Genomic DNA, 20909 nt, shown 5'->3' with positions numbered 1-20909 from the left:
GGTCTGAGGAAGATTGTGAAAACTCTTTGTTCTTGGTCAGTTGACTTCAGCTGACTTGAGCCTGATCATGATGTTCCTATGAATCTTGACTAGACAATCCTTATTTTTGTTCATTTCCTTATCTCCTCATGGGAGGCAAGTTTCCAGTAAGGAGTCATTTGCTCAAATCTTAATCTGTAATCCAAATTCCTTTAGCGGTTAACATGTCCATGTGCAGGGCTAAGCAGAGGCTTATGACTCAGCGATTAGAGCAGCAGAAGAGACAGATACAATATGGAGTCAGAGATGCCAAGCTTCTATGAACAAGAGGCAGGTAGGGGATACAGGGATTGGGGGAGTTCGGGGGGGGGACGATCTCCAGGAAAGCCCTGCAGGATCCTGCTTGGTTGCACTTTTTCTACAATATCAGCAATTCTATGTATTATTTGACACTTGCATACAATAAATTTATACTTAAAATATGTATACTTCTTAAATAAACCCTTTTGGAGAAATTCTGGTTCAAAATGGAGACATAAGAGCCTCCTGAACTCACCTTCTACCACAGATACATCAAATCTACAGCTATACATAGAGCAGTTACCCCTGAAAGAAATCCAGAAACTAGCTGAGTGATTCCTGCACATTGGGCTAAGGAGAAAATCCCCATATTACCTACATCAAAATGGGGCTGACTGCAATCCTAAACAATAACAGTGAACTATCAGAGAGAGAAATTAAGAAGAAAATTCATTTACAGTAGCATCAAAAAGAATAAAATATTTAGGAATAAATTTAACCAAGGAAGTGAAAGATCTGTACACAAAAAACTATAAAACATTGATGAAATAAATTGAAGAAGACACATTTAAACAGAAATATAAACTGTACTCATAGATTGGAAGAATGAATATTGTTAAAATGTCCATCTTATCCAAAGTGATCTACAGCTTCCGTGCAATTCCTATCAAAATTCCAAAGGCATTTTTAACAGAAAAAGAAATCCTAAAATTTGTTTGGAATCACAGTAGACCCTGAAGAACCAAAGCAAACTCTAGGAAGAACAAAGCTGGAGGGATCACACTTACTGATTTCAAAATGTGTTACAAAGCTATAATCATCAAAATAATATGGCATTTGTATAAAAGCAGACACTTAGATGAGTAGAACAGAATAGAAAGCCCAGAATTAAACCCATGAATATATGGTCAATTAATTTACAATAAAGGAACCAAGAATATACAGAATTGTATATTCTGTATACTATTCTGAATAGTCTCTTAAATAAATGAAAGAATAGTCTCTTAAATAAATGTTGTTGGGAAAACTGAACAGCCATAAGCAAAAGAATGAAACTGGACCCCTATTTCACACTATCAACTTTGATCAAAAATCAACTTAACATGGAATAAAGACACAAATTTAAGACTTGAAGCTGTAAAGCTTCTGGAAGAAAATGTAGGGGGTCTTGGCAACGATTTTTTTTTTCTTTTTTTTTTTTGATTTTACACCAAAAGGAAAGACAACAAAAGCAAAAAAACAAACAAACAAACAAAAAAAACAAGTAGGACTACACCAAAATAAAATTCTTCTGCACAACAAAGGAAACCATCAACTAAATAAAATGCAACCTACAGAATGGGAGAAAACATTTGCTAATCATATATCTGATAAGGGGTTAATATCCAAAATATACAAAAACTCATGCAATTCAATAGCCAAAAAACAACCAATCCAATTAAAACATGAGCAGAGAAACTGAATAAACGTTTTCCAAAGAAGACATACAAATGGCCAAAAGGTACGTGAAAAGGTGCTCAACATCACTACGGTAATCTTTAAAGAAGTGTAAATCAAAACCGCAATGACCTCACACTTGTTAGCATGGCTATCATCAAACTAAATACAAGAGATAACAAGTGTTGGTGAGAATGTGCAGAAAGGGAACCTTGTACACTGTTGGTGGGATTGTAAATTGGTGCTGCCACTATAGGAAACAGTATGTAAGTTCCCCAAAAAATTAAAAATAGAACTATCATATGATCCAGCTATTCCACTTCTGGTATATATCCAAAGGGAATGAAAATAGGATATAGAAGACATGGGTACATTTCCTTGTTCACTGCAGCATTGTGCACTGAGAAATCTTATTCAGCCATGAGAAAGAAGCAAATTTGGCAATTTCCTACAAAGTGGGTGAACCTTGAGGGCTATTATGCTAAGCAAAATAGTCACCCAGAGAAAGATAAATACTACATATTAGTTATATATGGAATTTTTTTTTAAAGTCAAACTCTTAGAAACAAAGTAGAAAAGTGATTGCTAGGGGCTGGTGTGTGGGGGAAATAGGAAGAGTTTGATAAAGGGTGTAAACTCTTAGTGTCAGACCAATAAGATTTGAGAGTATAATGTCTAGCATAGTGATGTAGTTGATAACACTGTATGGTATAATTGAAATTTGCTAGGAAAGTAGAACTTAAATGTTTACACATATATATATGACATAATAAATATGTAATTACCTAGATGAGAGACACGCTTTCACAATGTATGTGTTTATCAAAACATTACAATGTGCACTTAAAATGATCTTACAATTTTATTTGTCAGTTATACTTCAATAAAGCTAAAAAATTATCCTTTTGTAGTTCAGAAAAACTAAACTCCAATTATGTTATATGTATTGGTGTGCCTGTGTCTAGTAAAAACATTTATGAATAACAAAAATAACAAAAGTTCCTTACTGACAGAAAATATTCCCAAACTAAAAAACTTTATTTTATGGATAGTGTTGGATTTTTTACATGATTAATTATTGATATTTTAAAACTATAATGTTTATATTTATGGAACTTAAGATTATGAGTAAATATATTTATGAAATTAAACATAATTATTAATGGATTTTTAGCTTCATTATTAATTACTTATGGAGAGATAAAGTTTTTAAAATCCATACCTGTATATAAGAAGACTACCTAGTAATTATGTCAGATAACTCAAATTTAATTTAAAAATTCATTGCACTCTCAATCGAAATAATAATACAATTTCTTAAGTGATATGATAATCTTTTCAAGCTCATATGGAAAGAAAAGTACAATAATATCAAAAATTGATAAAAGATAATGAAAGATAGATTGAACTAGCAGAATAAATGCATTAGTAACAGAGAAAGGTATAGTATAAGAATGAACAATAGATTATTTAAACTGAAAAATTATGTAGAATTATGAAGTTAGTTTTGATAAAGGTGGTATCTATGATAATGAACTAGTCCCCAATTTTGAAGGAAATAATGTTAGTCACTTACATATAAATATATATATATAATATAAAAATATAAAAATAGATGTATTCAAAAGTCGCATATATGTAGACTATATATACACACATATTTATAGACTATTTTTCTAGCTTATATTATGTGAGTATATAAAGTTTTCCTAAATCGTTCATATATATTTGTACAGCAAGAAAATAGTATTTTTTTTAAAACTAAATATGTTTAAGAATCTGCTATGGAGTTTGTTAAAACTGCACAATCTCATATGTCACTTCACTAGACCATGCTCTTCTAAGGCTGGGAGCCCAGAGTTCACATATTGTACAAACATCTCTGGAGAATAGAAAGAAAGTGATATAGAGCCCATTTTGAAAATTAAAAACAAAATTAAAAACATATTTATTGAAAAAAACGAGTTGCAGAACAATGATTATGAATAGATTCTATGTGTGTATGTGTTTTTTTCTGTATATATTATAAAAATTTATATCCATAAACACATGGGAAAGACATTCAAGACACACACCACAATGTTACCAGCAGTTAGAATGTTTGAGTGGGGGCTATCATAATTTACTTATATAATTTAAACTGCTTGACACTTTTATGCAAGAAATCTATTCAAGAAATTGTATGTATTTTTCATTACTTGTATTTCTATTTGATCTGTTTATTTTTCTTTCTGAGTTTAAAATATCTAGTTACATGCTCCTCTTAAATCTCACAGTTTAGATAAATAAACAAACAAATCTTTATAAGATAAGATTATTTCTGTAGCATGAAATAGCAGGTGCTATATAAATTTCACAATGAATCCCTAAGGGCCATGATTTCACAATCATATAGGTCACTGGAGTAAGTTTTAAGGCTTAGTATGTAACATCTCAGTATGGATTCAATAATACTATGTGTCTCTAATGGAAAGAAAATAATATGAAATAAGGTTTCACATTTTTTCTATAATTTTTCATGAAGGATGACACATGTTTTATTAGGATTATTCGTGATCTGAACAATGCGGGTAACAAATGGCCCTGCATTTGATTTCACTGGTATATTATGTCAACCAATGAGGGTGTTTTTGGATGTACACAGGCAGGAAGCAGGCAGATTGAATTTGCTCAAATGACATTTATGTTTGTGTAATGAGACAGCATAATCTAAATAAATGACCTTCCCATGACATTTTATTAATCTAGGAGGAGAATGGTTTGCATCCAAGGGAAAAGGAAATCCCTTTTATAATTGAAAAATGTAAAGATTCATGGAAATAATGGAAGTTTAAAAGTAGAAACTGTTTTTTTATTTAAAAAAAAATGCTGCTCCAGAATTCAATATGCATAGTCATAGTGATGCTGCATGTCCTATTTAAATTAGTTACAGTAGCTCTAGATCACAGTTAGGATGTACAGTTTTATAGTACATATTTTGCAGTAAATTTAAATATTGACATGGTTATATTAATTCCAAAAGTATGAAAATTTCCAAAAGTAACTTATTACTTTTTACCTAATTATTATACATTCTCATAATTCATATGGCATTCCTTTTATTTGGTAGTGAAATAAAAGTACCATGAGAGTCTTAATTACCCTTTCAAAACACATGAAAACTTTTATACCCTGAAATTCTTGTCTTGGTCTGGTGTGTATCTCCCATAGTGACTTGGATGGAAATTCATGAAAACTGAATAATTGTTTGAGATTTCAGTTTCTTTCATTTAAATTATAAATGTAACAAATGCACATGATACCAAAAAGTTAATGTGAAAAGTTACAATAAATAGTTGAAATCTCTATTCTTCTACACCCAACTCTGGGTCAACTAACCTAAACATATTCTTATGCAGTTACATTTTACACTTAATGATGTATCTATTACACATAGAGTACAGTTGACTCTTGAACAACACAGGTTTGAACTGCACGGGTTCACTTATAAACAGATCTTTTCAGTAAATATATACTACAGTACCACAGGAGCTTCCTTTGGTTCAATCTTTGGATGCAGAACTGTTGATACAGAGGGCCAACTGTAAAGTTATATGCAGATTATGACTGATTTGAGGGTTGGTACCCCTACTCCTGAGTTGTTCAAGGGTCAACTATAAATGCATTTTGGACATTTATTAGGCTTTAAATATTTAAGTCATTCCCTTTAAACCTTGCATAGTATTTTATTGTATATATACATCATGTTTTATGTATTCTACCATTGATTTAAATTGTTTCCAGATTTGTTTTAGCTATACAAACTATATTGCAAGAAACATATTTCAAAGTACATCTTCGTGGACATATGCATATACATCATTAAGTTAAATTGCTACCAGTAGAATAGGTGAGCCAATGGTTTTGAGTGATGTTGCTAAATTGCCCTTTGAAAATAATCTCACTGTCTACTACCATTAATACTCTATAGGAGATTCTGTTTCCTTCTCTCCAATCCTAAATTTAAAATCTAATTAGACTGCCTCAATTTGGTGTCCTAGTACCTGGTATCATTATAAATCATCACACTCAGATCTCTCATACCTCTATAAATATCAACTCAGCTTCATATAGCAGAAAGGAACTCTCAATTAATAATAGAGTTTTTAACCATTCATTATTTCTGCAACCTGGGACTACGGAAGTGGTTATAGCAGAGGGAATTACAGCCTAGAAAATGTGGACAGTTAGAGAGGTCAATATAAGTTTAAAGACAGTCATCAGTCGAATGTTTTGAAATAATATTTAACTGAAAATCTACTGCTGATAGAAGAAATTAGAGCAATAATTGAGAAAGTTACAGGAAACAGGTTAGCATGTGCCAAAATTCAAAGGACATAAAAGATTTATATTTTCATACACAATTCTTTAAAATCTAGTACTATAAACTTTATCACCTTCCTCATCAAACTACTTACTCTCTTTTTTATGATTTTTTTACCATCTTTATCAGAGTATAATTTCTTTACAATAGTGTGTCAGTTTCTGCTTTATAACAAAGTGAATCAGTTATACATATACATATGTCCCCATATCTCTTCCCTCTTGCATCTCCCTCCCTCCCACCCTCCCTATCCCACCCATCTAGGTGGTCACAAAGCACCAAGCTGATCTCCTTGTGCTATGCGGCTTATATATACTACTTATTCTCTTTTATCTTTCTGCAGTCTAACTCAGTTAAAAATATAAATAAGATCAAGAGTGACACTGGCAATAGATGTCCAGTAAAAATTTTTGATAAGATTTGATTGCACTGAGCCTCTACTTTGGGACTACCTTGTAAGAGAGCCTGACTGAATACTGTACTATTCAGAGAAGAGACCTCCCCATCAGTAACTAGAGAGGACACTCTCAGTGACCTTCCCATATTCCCTTGACCCTGACTGTGTCCCTGCATGTCAACCCAAAGACTTTCAATTTTAAGTACTTGAAACTCTTTGCGTGATGATTTCTCTGATCATTCCATTGTACTTCCAAGGGCAGTTAATACTCTCCAGGAGAAGGTCTCAACAAATGACTGATACTATTTGGTATATGAATACTGTGGTTCCCTCTAGTGAGATGACTGAATGTACATGTTCCCTCTCAAAGTTTCCCCAGTAGGAGTGTGTTTTGCTGACCATGTGCTTTGCTGACCGTGTGACCATTTATTGGCTTCATTTCCTTTCCTTTTCACTTGTGGACCCTCAAAAATGGGAATTCAATTTCTTTTGTCAATGTTTTTTTCTGTGGGCAACTCAAGTGAAGGGAGAAACTTTCCAGGCATTTATCATACTTATCATATCATAATCATACCCAAGTAACAAGCAGGATTAACTCTGATTTATAGCACCACAACTGAGATTCAATCCCATCCTACCTGTATCAAAAATAGAACTGAAACCATATATATATGAGACACACTTCACTGCAGTCTAAAATAAAGAAATGGCATAATATGGTCACAACAACAGCAGTTAAAATTCTCGGGTTAGGTGTGTTAAATTAAAATGTACGTATCCTTATTTAAAAATCTCCATCTCGGGGCTTCCCTGGTGGAGCAGTGGTTGAGAGTCCACCTGCCGATGCAGGGGACACGGGTTCGTGCCCCAGTCTGCGAAGATCCCACATGCCGCGGAGCGGCTGGGCCCGTGAGCCATGGCCGCTGAGCCTGCGCGTCCGGAGCCTGTGCTCCGCAACGGGAGAGGCCACAACAGTGAGAAGCCCGCATACCGCAAAAAAAAAAAAAAAAAAAAAAAAAAAATCTCCATCTCAATCTTTATTAGGCAATAAAATCAGTAGCCTGCTTTGTTGGGTAGTCGCATCCATTTCACCTATAATGTATCATCTACTGGAGGAAGTAATTAAATTTGATAGAAATCTTGTTCATTTAGAAACTGCCCTGAATCCTTTGCTACAGAGAAAAATCATTAAGTTTAATTGAAGCTATAGTGTCTAATCAGAGATATATGGTGCACCTACATATGGTTAAAGTAGTAATAGAAACAGAATCTTTCAAGTCAATGTTAACAGGCAATATTATAAAGTAACAGCAAAACAATTTATATAACTTACGTTTAGAATTTTGAAATTCTGCATAGATATCTATATTCTAAAATAGCTTGATGCCAACGAAGTTTAATAAAGTCAGTGTTCAAAATCATGATCAATTATAGTACAAAAAATAATATTTTACTAAATAAAAACATTTTGTTGAAACAGTTCTTCAACCATCTCAAGGCAACTAAAGCCTTCATAAAATAAAATATAAAAGAGATAATTACAGTCCAATATTTAAACATCTTTTCTTTATAAATCAAAGTGCCATTGTAGACTATGGTATTATTAGTAAGAATTTCTGTGGGCACACAACTTACATAGAATAAATTAAGCTTTTGGCTTAATGGTTAAATAAGTTACATTTAAATCTCCACAATGGGGATTTAATAAATAATGTTTTCCACAGGTCATACACTGATATCTACAACTGTTAACATTATAATAGGTAATTATAATGGTATCTATTAACATTTCCTGAAAATGTTTTCTGAACAGCATATGAAACACTCATCTAATTTTGCCCAAAGATTTTATGATCAATTTATACCAAATAAAAACTTTTCTTTTAGCATGACTGTTCTGCTTATTTCCATGAACTTTATATCAAGTGAACATGTTTTACTTTGAATGAAATTACTGTTTTTAAAGACACTCAAGGGCTACACTAAGAGAACAATGTTTGAATATATGTAGACATCAAAGAGGATATAATATTGTTCAAATTTCATTTTAATTAAGTGGTTTTTACATAAGAATGCCGATTAGAATCAGAGAATTAGATTGTCTAAATGCATCTTTCTGCTCCTTTCTCTGTGACAAGAAGTTTGTGTAGGCATGCACCTGGGTAGGCATGTGTTAGAACTTCACGCTCGAACAACAGAAACTGATTGACTTGCTTGCAGAAACTAAGTATCAGTAGACGAATGGGCCTCAGGAAGGACTAGAGCGAAAGTTCAAAAATGTCATTACTCTCTTCTCTGCTCCAGGGACTATGGTGAGACACTGTACATATAATGGTCTATAAGTAGGCCTCCTTTTTTTGTTTCTTTCTGTTTCTATGTTTGCCCTAATTTTCATTCTCTCTTATTCTATCTTCTGACATCTCTTTCTACTCCTCTTTTCCTCCCCACCCTTTTTTGTCTTCTTTGTTCCTCCTTCCTCTATTTCTACTTTCTATTCTCCTATTATCCTCTTGAGTAGAAAATAGGATTATTGCTGGGCCTGAAGAAGTTACAGATTTGGCCACCCAAAGGAGAATTTTTGAGGATTTCCCCCTAGATAAAGTAACAAAATGTTAGAGGAAGAGAGTGTGTGGTCCAGCTTGAGCTGCCCTCCTCTGTAGGCAATCAGTTGTGTCTGGTGTGTAGTATTGAGAGCTGAGGGCTACTGGAGTTTGCATTGTGATAGATGATTCTTTTGAAGTAAATATTTAGATGATCAAAGTACTAGGTATAATTACTTGAAAGTAGTCAGTGCACCTCCTGTTAGGGTCTATTTTGTGAATAGCAAAGAAAAAAGAAACTTTAACAAAATAGTTTTATTTCCAGTTCATTCACTGATGTAGTTAAGCACAGTATACACCATGGAAAATTGTAAAGGTGATAGATTTATCTTAAGCATCACACTTCTCCAACATGTACTCCTGTGTATACCATGGCGATATAGGATCTTCACTATGTCTACTACACAAAGGTTTGCTACTTGCTAATATAGTGACTATGCAGTCATCTGAGAAAACATACCTTTCTATTGCTCCAAACCGCTCTTACAGAAAAAGTGTGGAAGAATCTCTTTAGCACATTCCCAGTTAGAACATAGAAATGACTAAGATGTAAATAAAAGCAGTTTTTTCCACCACAAATAATGATTCATCCAATAATATTAATGTAGAAATTTGGAATTGGTATTATAATAGTAGGTGTCAGTATTTTTAATTATTTTCTAGAATCAGATACCAAGATTGTGAAATAGACTTATTAATCAGCAATATTAAGTTTACTGGAATATTTTTTCTTTTGAAGTGTATCTAAAAGGTTTTCTTTACAAATGATTCCAAAAATTTTGAGCATTCCAGAAACCTTTGAGCATTCCACACCTCCTAGCTCAAAGCTGAATTAAATTTGTTGCTAAATTAGTGCTTGTTGAATGAAAAATTTTATAAAAAGAAATGGCAAGATAATGATTTTACAGAAAAAAAAATTCCTCTGTTGACAGTTCCACTTTAGAAAAAAGTTACCATTTTGTGATGTTACGGACACTTCCAGGTTAGTCCCTCTGCCGGGTTGCTAGCGCCAATAGAACAAGACAGGGTTCTGTTTAGACGCAAAGAAAAACTATTCTTTGATCAGAGAGTGGAGAGGTGTAAACACGCCCACTAGAGTCCACACTCTCGCCAACGTGAGCAGGACTGCTCTAGAGGGATCTGTCAGTGGGGAGGGAGTGGAGTACTCATGGCAGCTGGCACAGCTGTGTTGCTTAAGGCTGCAGATCACAGCGCAGGTGCAGCGAGTGCGCTCAGTCTGCCGCCGCCATCTTAAATTGCAGTGTTGTGTGTGGCGCTTAGCTTGCACAAGCTGAGGTGTCTGCCTAGACGTTTCGCAAGAGGAACTCTGATCTGAAGTGCTGAGTCCAAGGCCTTTGCACGCGGCACCCTATGAGTAAGCAGAACTAGACAAAGCACAAAGGAAAAGAAAAAAGTTAGACTTTGTTTTATTACCTAGATTCTATTTTTAATTGTTAATGGGCTTTGCTGGTGACAGTGACTCATGCATAAAAAATATCTCTCTTAGAAATTCATCCTAAGTGTGGCATACATAACAGATTCCTGGCTGTCTGGAGAATTTAGGGAATATTAGCTCATATTGATTGGGAGACAATGGTAGCCCTAGTTACCATATCAGCTTCTGCGGCTTTGGTGTTTCCTTAGAAAAACATATTCAATTATCAGTCGCGCCACACTCGGCTTCTTACTTAAGAAGTATTATACTGTATTATGTTATGCCTGTTTAGATGCACCCCATTGCCTCTGCTCTTAGACTCTCACTTGGAGGTATAGTAACAAAAAAGTCATGCTAACCTTGGAAAGGTCATTCCCAGGTATTAATGTTAACAACTGTTATTCTGCAACAACAATTGAAAATTATTACCTCTATTCAGACAGTCATCAATCCCTCGAAAATATACTTTGACACTTGGTTATTACAATTGAAGATGTAAAGATTAAAAAAAAAAGAAAAAAAGAAGACCCGTTAAATTGAGTTTTGCCTTTCTCCGGGCAATGGTAAAGTTGAAAATATTGAAACATATTCTTGAATATAACAAATAAAATTCTGAAGACCACTACATTATGAACATTTAGGTTATTATTTATTGTGGCTGAATGCAGCTACATTACATCAGTGTCTTTCAGGTTGATTTACACTTAAATATTTATTGGGAGTTAACCTTGTATTTATGTTTGCTTCCAAATTAGTATGAAAAATGTCATCTGGTTTAGTATTATAAAAATTCATTTTATTGTAACTAATTTTTATGGTACTATTTTATTTATAGGACAAGAGTTTCAAAAAGTGCATGTGAAAAACCATCACCTTGGATCCACTTTGCTGATTCTGATCAAATAAGTTAAAGGTGAGGTAAGTTCAAGCTTATGAATAGCACAAACATTTACAGCAGATATTAATTCATGAAAGATTTTGGAAGCATACTGCTTTAAATTTTCCTTTAAACTGGAACATTAATTTTTTTTTATGTTATACAAAACATTTTATAATTCTTAATGATTATCAATGACCTTTTGTTTCTTTCAGATTTACACAGTCCATATATCACTATAATCTAGAAGAACTTGAAATTTTAGAGCATAATTTACTCAAATTAATTCCATTGGGTAGAACAGTTGTCCCAGGTGGTATTAGAAATATTAAATATTTGACATTGTAGTGGCATTATTAGTAGTTGAATTCCCACACAGCTCCTTAAAAGACATGTAATACCTTTTTTTTTTTTTTTTTTTTTGGTTTTTTTGGCTGCGTTGGGTTTTCCTTGCTGCGCCGACTTTCTTTAGATGCCGAGAGCGGGGGCTACTCTTCATTGTGGTACGTGGGCTTCTCACTGCGGTGGCTTCTCTTGTTGCAGATCATGGGCTCTAGGCATGCGGACTTTAGTAGCTGCAGCACGTGGGCTCAGTCGTTGTGGTGTGTGGGCTGTAGGGTGTGTGGGCTTCAGTAGTTGTGGCTCACAAGCTCAGTAGTTGTGGCTTGCAGGCTTAGCTGCTCCGCAGCATGTGGGATCTCCCCAGACCAGGGATCGAACCCGTGTCCCCTGCATTGGCAGGAGGATTCTTAACCACTGTGCCACCAGGGAAGTCCTATAATACAATTGTTTCAAAATTACTCTAAACTAAAGAAAAAATGATGAAATCTTCCCAAATTATTTATAAAGTAGCATAAAAATCACAGGTAAATATTTATAATAAAGTATGAGGATCTATAGGACAAATTCCACAAAAAATGTGTAAGTTACAATAAATAAAATGTAAAGGGCTTCCCTGGTGGCACAGTGGTTGAGAGTCCGCCTGCCGATGCAGGGGACACGGGTTCGTGCCCCGGTCCAGGAAGATCCCACATGCCGCGGAGTGGCTGGGCCCGCTGAGCCTGCGCGTCCGGAGCGTGTGCTCTGCAATGGGAGAGGCCACAGCAGTGAGAGGCCCGCGTACCACAAAAAAATAATAATAAATAAATAAATAAATAAATAAATAAAATGTAAAAATTGAGTAACATAACTACTAATACTAAACCTCCACGAACTTGGGTTTATCCCTGAATTTTAATAGTATCTGATAGTAAAAAAATTGTTAATTAGTTTATCCCCCCCAAAATTAAAGAAAATAAGGCAAATAGTCATATCCATGAATGTCAAAAAGTAAAAAAGAAAATATAAATAGAGGGAAATAATTTATAAAAGCTTTTGATTTTAAAAAGAAAATTTCATTTCAAATAAAAATACTAAATTTATTTTAATAACATTAGGTAAGAGAGTAATTCTTACCATTAAAATTATTTATGATTGACTTAAATGTATAATTTCAGACAATAAAATAAAGCACATGGAGAACAGTATGATTTCATTTTATCTATAATAAGTTTTATATCTGCTGTAAAAGTCTATTCAAATACTCAGTATAGATAGGCATTTGAGATAATTTTGTAAAATGTATATTCTATATTGAAATATATTCTATACTGATAAAAATGTGTAAAAATCAATAGCTAGTGTTCCTCCATAGCAATAAACACATGGAAGTAAGGGGGGGAAAATGCTTTTTCACGATGGTAACAAAATTATGAAATGTCCAGATATAAGATGCAAAAAAAAGCTATAGCACCATATTGAAGAATATAAAACAAGATGTGAAAATAAAAGCAAAAATACAATATTATTGGCTAGGAAGATTTATTTTCTAAAGCTGACAATAATCTATATATTGATATTTAAATATAAGTAATTATGACCAAAACATAATATTTTATTTTTTAATTGTATACAGTAATTTTAAAGTTCATCAGAATAATGAAAGATTTGAAAAAGTTCTGGAAATTATAAATAAGATGGGGGAGTGGAGAGGTAATCTCTGTAATGTAGCAGAAATGGTGTGTGCATACCAAAAGATTATTTAGCTAATCAAGAAATAGATCCATGTATATATATGAGCTGGTAATATATGAAAACAGTTGTGGAGGAGACCTTCTTAGTTGAGAGATGGATGTACTTAATTATATGACAATCTTTTTTATGGTTGGAAATTAATGTATGCCGTGTATAAAACCAAAGCAGCAGTGATAGAGTTGGAAAAAACTATGTTTGTAATGCACATACCAAGTACCTTTTACAAATTTACAAGAACAAATAAATATCTAAAATATCCAATAGGATATTTGAAAAATATATGAATAGGGAATTTATATAATAATAAATTAAAATGCTGCCAACATGAAAATTTGCTCAAGCATACAGACAATTAGGGAAAAGCAACTTAGAAAAAATAGGTAACTTTTATGATTATGTTTATGTAAAAAAAACCCAACTTCCTATATAATCTCTCTGTATATATATATGAAGGAAGGTGTGGAAGGGTACACTGTGATTTAAATATGATTAGCTCAGGGAGGTGGGGATTGAAGAAGTCAGGGTTTCAGGTGAGATGATTAGCACTCTGTTATATATTTTGTACTGTATTCATTTAATAGGTATTTATTGATTCCTGTTATAAGCTCGTTACTCTTCTAGTTGCTAAGAATATGGCAGTGAAAAAAAGATAAAAATTACTGCCATCAGTGATAACTATAACACGGTAAATCATAAAATATATAATTTTAAGCATTCATGCATTATACAGTTGTAATATAAAATATGAGGGGAAGATTAAATATAAAATTTTATCACAAAATTTAAATAGCAAAATATGTGTCAATTTAAAATATGTGTTCATCATTTTCTTTTACCCTGCTGGATAAGCAGTAAAAACTTGTAAAAAAAGAAAAACAAAAAAGCACAAAACAGTGTTCATTGCTTCTCAACATTGACCATGGATGATATTTTCCCATAATGTTATTATAAGCTACCCAAAAGAGTTTCAGGGTTTTAGTTGCCTGTACAAAGCCAGTGCTGTGTCCTATAACTAATTCTTCTGAATCTTGATTCCTTTAAACTATTATTGCACATTGGCAGTTGAAAACAAAGCTGAAAGCTTAGCAGAAAATGTTTTGAATTAGGGTTTTTTTGTTATCATAAGGAGATAAAAAGCAAATGAGGATTTGCTTTGCTTTTGGTATTCAAAGTTGAAATAAAGGAAAAGAGATTACATCTATATATTTTAATTTACACAGTGTAAAATGTCTTCATAATTTTTTTAAATGATGATAGGAAGAGCTATAATGAAAGACCTACATAAGCAAGTTATATTTTTTAATAATATAAAAGTATATATGTCAAATATATTCTTACATAAAAAACACATGCCTTACTCTTTAATAATTGGTAAAATAATACATTTTACAGCATTGCATATGAGTGAAACAAGCATTACAGTGGTTCTGTGCCAGTTCATAGTGTCTTTTCTTTCCTTATGAAATATTATAGGGATGGTTGGAGATTCCAAACCTAGAAGTTTCCTTGTCATGTGCTCTCATTCATTTCACTTACCACAGTTCATATTATATATTTGTGTGATATAGTATAGGTAATAGTGGTCTCAACCATTAATCTTTCAACCATTAAGTTTGATGAAGGCAAGTTCCTTTTTGTGTTCTGATCAATATTATATCCCTTGCAGCCTACAGTGTCTTGTTTGTAAACACTATTTTTCCCCACTATGAACGAATGATATAAACTCTGAGAGAGAAAAGGTTTGGGGACAAGAAATGTTTTTCATTTGCTCTCTCATTTTACTATTCCTAATTCTAAGCCCCTTCAACTAAGAGAACTTTGTACCAAAAAAAAAAAAAGACACATTTGCAGTAAATCTTGGGCTGTTAAAACCAGTTACTTCAGAGGAGATTTACTCATGTGTCTTTTTGTGCTATATTTGGAAACTTCTTTCTGTTGAAGAGAATGAATTTCTTTTAAGTGTTAGATTATGTTTCTAATTCAAAATATATTCACATCAGTAGAGAATTAATGAAGAGTAATATATTAATGCAAACAATTATGGTAATTGAATGTCATAGTCATTTCTTCTTGCTTTCTAAATAAAGTCAGAAAAGAAAAAAGAGATTAATATTTATTTCTAATGTTCAGTCAATTAATGAATCTATTTTTGTGGCTTGCCAAGATCCACTGTAGGTTTTGAGATTAAATTAGTCTTGAATTTGTAGTACAAATTTGATACAGATGATGTTTGTACCCTAATGGAAGGAACTGTGAAAAGATACTTTATAAATTTTACACCAGTAAGACTGTGCAAGTTTTAGCTTAATTATATTTATGTGCTTAAGGCCAATCATAGAATGACTTAGTATTCATGTTTTATTATACTTTGAAAACCCATTTTTAATGAGAAAAGCAGAAAAAGGTGTGTAGGTCATGCCTAAAACTTAGTAATAAAAATGAGTGACTGGAAAATTAATTGATATAAGTCTATGTATCTCACTTGTGAAGTTTAATTTTTTTCATGTTGAGCATTTTGCTCTCTCAATATAATTATTGTGTATTAATAGACATCTCGTTTCTCACAGCAGGAAGCCATACATATGATTTTCAAATATTTCCAACTTGAAATCAAAGCCTAGAATTTCACTGAGATAAACAAAAGTATTTGGAAGCAAAATAACTTCTCACATTTTTATTATTATTTCTACTCACATTTTTGATATTTATACATAAATTATTACATAGAAAAACAGAATAAGACTGAAAACATACAAAGATTTATGTATATATTGAGTAGATGTTGCATTCCATAAGTATACTATAAATACCAAAGTTGATTCTGGTTTTATGTCAGTTATAACATTGGCAAAGATGAAAATATCCCTAAAGTATCCCTATGGACAAGTCTGGAAACTATGGAAGACTATTAAATGTGAAGCTATTTAGGTCATGCTATCAGTTTGATAGTAAACCTTACCAAAGGCAAAAAAAAAAATTTTGGGGGGGGGTATTTGTATTATAATGCTTATATTTTTTGTTTGAAAATAAAACTTTCTCTGTGGCATCAAATTGAAATTAACACATATTTTATTGGTATTTTTAATAAATCAATAAATGATATAATTTTAGCATTAATGATATTTGTGAAATGGGTGTTTAATATTACACTTTTAAAATTTGCCCTTGGGTAAATTTATTTAATGGCAATAACCATATTCTGAAATAAATTAGAGATTTCTGCTCAGCATTTCGATATAATAGAAACTACTTTGTGAAAAGAACCTCAGCAATTGGTAGTTTTTATCAAACAGATAAAACACTGGGAATCGAACACATAAAAAACTTGCCTATAAACACAACCAGGTCACTTAAGCCAAATAACTAATAGACATATGTGAACTACATGTATAATTTGAAATTTCTAGGAGCCACATTTATCAAAGTAAAAAGAAGTAGGTGGGATTAATTTTGAAAGTCTATTTAACACATTATATTCAAAATATTTTAATTTTAGTATTCAACCAATAAACAATTATTAATGTGTTTTACATTCTTTTTTCTACTCAATCTTTAAAATCTGATGTGCATTTTATATTTAGAATACATTTAATGCAGATTCTAAATTTCTTGCAGATGTAATTTATCTGTATATAAAGATTGACATATGAAAGCTTTTTCAAACAATTAAAAATTTTTCAAATAATTGAATCATCAGTTTTTAAATTTGTTTAAATTAATTACAGTTGAATGACTTTTAATAAAATGAGGTCCTCAGTCACACTAGTCATGTTACAGGCCTTAAGAGCTGTGTGTCACTGGTGGCTGCCAAGTAGAACAGTACAGATCTCTAGGATGTAACTATTTTGTTACATAAATGGGATTATTTTTTCCTCCAAGGTGAATTGAAATGCAATCAAAAGTTATTTGTGAAATTTGAAATGCTATCATTCTAATTAAAACATATTCTATAAATTTTATTTATTTTTAAAAAATTTCTGGGGCTTCCCTGGTGGCGCAGTGGTTGAGAGTCCGCCTGCCGATGCAGGGGACATGGGTTCGTGTCCCGGTCCGGGAAGATCCCACATGCCATGGAGCGGCTGGGCCCGTGAGCCATGGCCGCTGAGCCTGCGCGTCCAGAGCCTGTGCTCCGCAACGGGAGGGGCCACAACAGTGAGAGGCCCGTGTAACGAAAAAAAAAAAAAAAAAAAAAAATTTCTTTCCAATTGAATAGCTCATTATTTGTATAAAACTCATGTTATAAGGTACATTTAAGGTTTTAGGTTAACTGTACATAATAAAAATTGCAACAGTGTTTTGACAATTGGAGATATTTAAGCCAAGACTTTATTATTCTCTCTGAGACAATTTTATGCAATTCAATGGCCTGTTCCCTTCCAATATTTTATTCAAAAGGTCTACCAAAAAATAAAAAGAAAACTTTTAATGAGATAAAATATATGATGTGGTTTTTTTTCATCTGAGAAGGAATCTAACTTTAGTAATCATTACTATTTAGTCATTCCATCTTAAGCTTCTCTCTATTTGATGTATAAATTATTCTTCTAGAATTGCACATATGTCAAACTTGTAGATCAATATTAGACAATGATAATTTAATACGTGTTAAAATATGCAAAAAATATTCATTCCATAGATGATTTTAAATGAAGAATAACTAGATATTAAAGAAATGCCTGCATGGATCATGATATGGTAGACAGGATGTGCAATAAACTTCTGTTTTAGTTTTTTTCAATCAGAAACAACCAATGACATTAATCATAGCTTATTAAAAAAGTCTGACTATTTCAGAGGGACAGTAAATGATTTCACCAATACTTGAAGTTATTCAAAATAATTTGGAATTATGCTAAGTGAAAGAAGCCAGTCATAAAGGATCACGTTTTGTATGATTCCATTCATATAAAACATCCAGAATTGGCAAATCTCTCCAGACAGAATGTAGATTAGTAGTTTCCTGTGGCTCTGGAAGGAGTGGAGGAAGTGATAAATGGGGAATGACTGGTAATGGGTATGGGATTTTGGCAGGGGGTGGTGTGGTAAAAATGTCCTAAACTTAGATTGTGGTGATGATTACACAACTCTGTAAATATATAAAAACCACTAAATGTAGATTTTAAATGAGTGAATTATATGGTATGTGAGTTAAACCTCAGTAAAAGGTGAAAAGGAAAAACACCAAAAAAATAGTTTGGAAAATAATATATTATTCATATTTATGTTGTTAATAGGAACTGACATATAAATATTACCTCATGTGTTACCACAAAATTTCATTCAATTTAGCAATATCGATTACATACTCAACTTTTTGTAGTTGTGAAATGTGTGGAAAAGAGGATTTTGGCAGAAAAAATATGAAAAGTATAAAGGTATAAAAGGTCACGTTGGGTAAAGGAAAAATCAAAAGCAATTATATCTAATCTAGAATTCTAGAATATAGCATCACGTTGGAAGTCTAAGCTTGTTAGTTATTCTTCTGATATTTGGGGCCCTTGGCCAACACAAATCTTCAAACTACGATCAGTATGCAGAAATTACCAATATATTTTGGCTTGAGTTTTGAAACATTAACATGAGAGGAAATCTATCAAATTAATAAGTTAATAAAACCAAAACTTTAATATGAGATACTAGTATATACATTTATACACAATAGCATCCTCAATTTGAGGTAAACCTATTTTAGTAAATTGTCAGATTATAAATAGGTCGGCTATGTGTCTGTAATTGTTGTAATAGGAAGACAATTGAATAACGGATGATGTGCTTTATTTCCATATGTTTCTCAGGTGTCAGTCTTGGGACAGAACAATTATTATTAAAAATGAATGAAACTAAAACTGACTTAGTAAAAGGGAATGAGTCTTATTTTTCAACATAAAAGGGAAATATTTAACACCAAATGTATAGTTCAGGAATTGAGTAATTTTTACTTGACATAAGTAACTAAAGTAAAATGATCACTTTATCTATTTTGCATAAACATGTAGTAAATTAGCATATATAAAAGTCCATTTTTACTAAGGAGTAGGTGCACTGACAATGGTAATGTATTGAATTTACAGTGGTTATGAAGAAAAATGTTTCTGATTATGCTACCATTATAGAAGAATGTTGCTGGGCAGTTATCACCTGAATGTAGTTAGCTTGAGGAATTCAGATTAAATTAGCAAGGTTTGCATAATTTAATGCAGTTTATATGTTTCTTCTTGATATTGAGATTTAATGACTTAGTAGGAGAGCATCTGAGACTGTGCTGCAAATTACCTGGTGTACGTAGGTTATAGAAAATGCTAAACATGACTTCAGGAAAAAAAAAATGTGTTTATTCCTCTTTGTTGTACTTTCCCCAGGTGACTCTCTGGTGTCCCATCCATTATGGAAATTTAAAATTTTCAACATATTTACAGTAAAATAAAAATAAAAATATTCTGGTAGAGTATTATTTTTATTATCTTCATTGCATATTAAACAATAGTTTGGTTTGGAAACACTTTTCAATTGCATGCAAACACATAGTAATCCTAACAATATTCTTGTAAAGTTGACAAAATTCATCATGATACTACTGATAAAAAGTGCGTAACAATTAGAGATTATACAGGGGTAGACTTTACCTAAAAAAGAAATGAACATATGAAAGCATAAGACTGGATATTATTTTTAATTTATATTATTCATATTTGGTTATATATCTTAAAATTCAGTTATAGAAATGTTATTATCATCCAGATGTTTAGAAAGCCAATTATCCAGATTCTTAGCATACGAAACTCCCTCAAATACACATCCACATCCATACACACACCTAAAGCTTATGTAAAAATACAACAAAACACCTTGTTTTAATATTGGTAAGACTGTTTCATTTCTGTTTTCATCTTATATTAGATATTATGTCCTTTTGTTTTAAATGTAATAGAACGTAATTAATGGCATTCAACTCTCTTAAAATTAGTAGAACATTTTAATAACTGTGCCAGAGAATCTAGCAAAATCTTTCCATTTTCAGACTGCCAAGCTTTTGTTTTATTGTCTTGAATCTTGAAATATATAACCATAGAATAAACATTTCATAGTGAAGGAAAGCAGAATATGCCAGCCCAAAACATGCTATTTTGGCATATTGATCATTTTGAGTTAAAGTTACTTGAAAAACAGCCTGTGCAAGGACACTCTGACCCTTCCTTGTCCTGCTGAAAGCAGGAAATAAATCTTCCATGTGAAAGGTGCCCTTCCTGTACCAAGAAGGTAAAAGGCACCCTTATCACCAGAGACAGGGAATTTAGGCCTGAGAAGATTATAAACTAACCGTGTCACTTCTTCACTGATTTACTACCCCAAGACCAACTCCCTTTGTCTTGTCAGTTGTTCATGTATGTATTGTTTCTTTTCTAAAAAGTGTAAAGCGTACATGTGGACACAGGGCGGGAAGGGGAGGG

This window comes from Mesoplodon bidens, assembly GCF_964165515.1.
Source record: "Mesoplodon bidens genome assembly, chromosome: 3".
Taxonomy (NCBI): Eukaryota; Metazoa; Chordata; class Mammalia; order Artiodactyla; family Ziphiidae; genus Mesoplodon; species Mesoplodon bidens.
Note: the sequence above shows the minus strand (reverse complement) of the source record.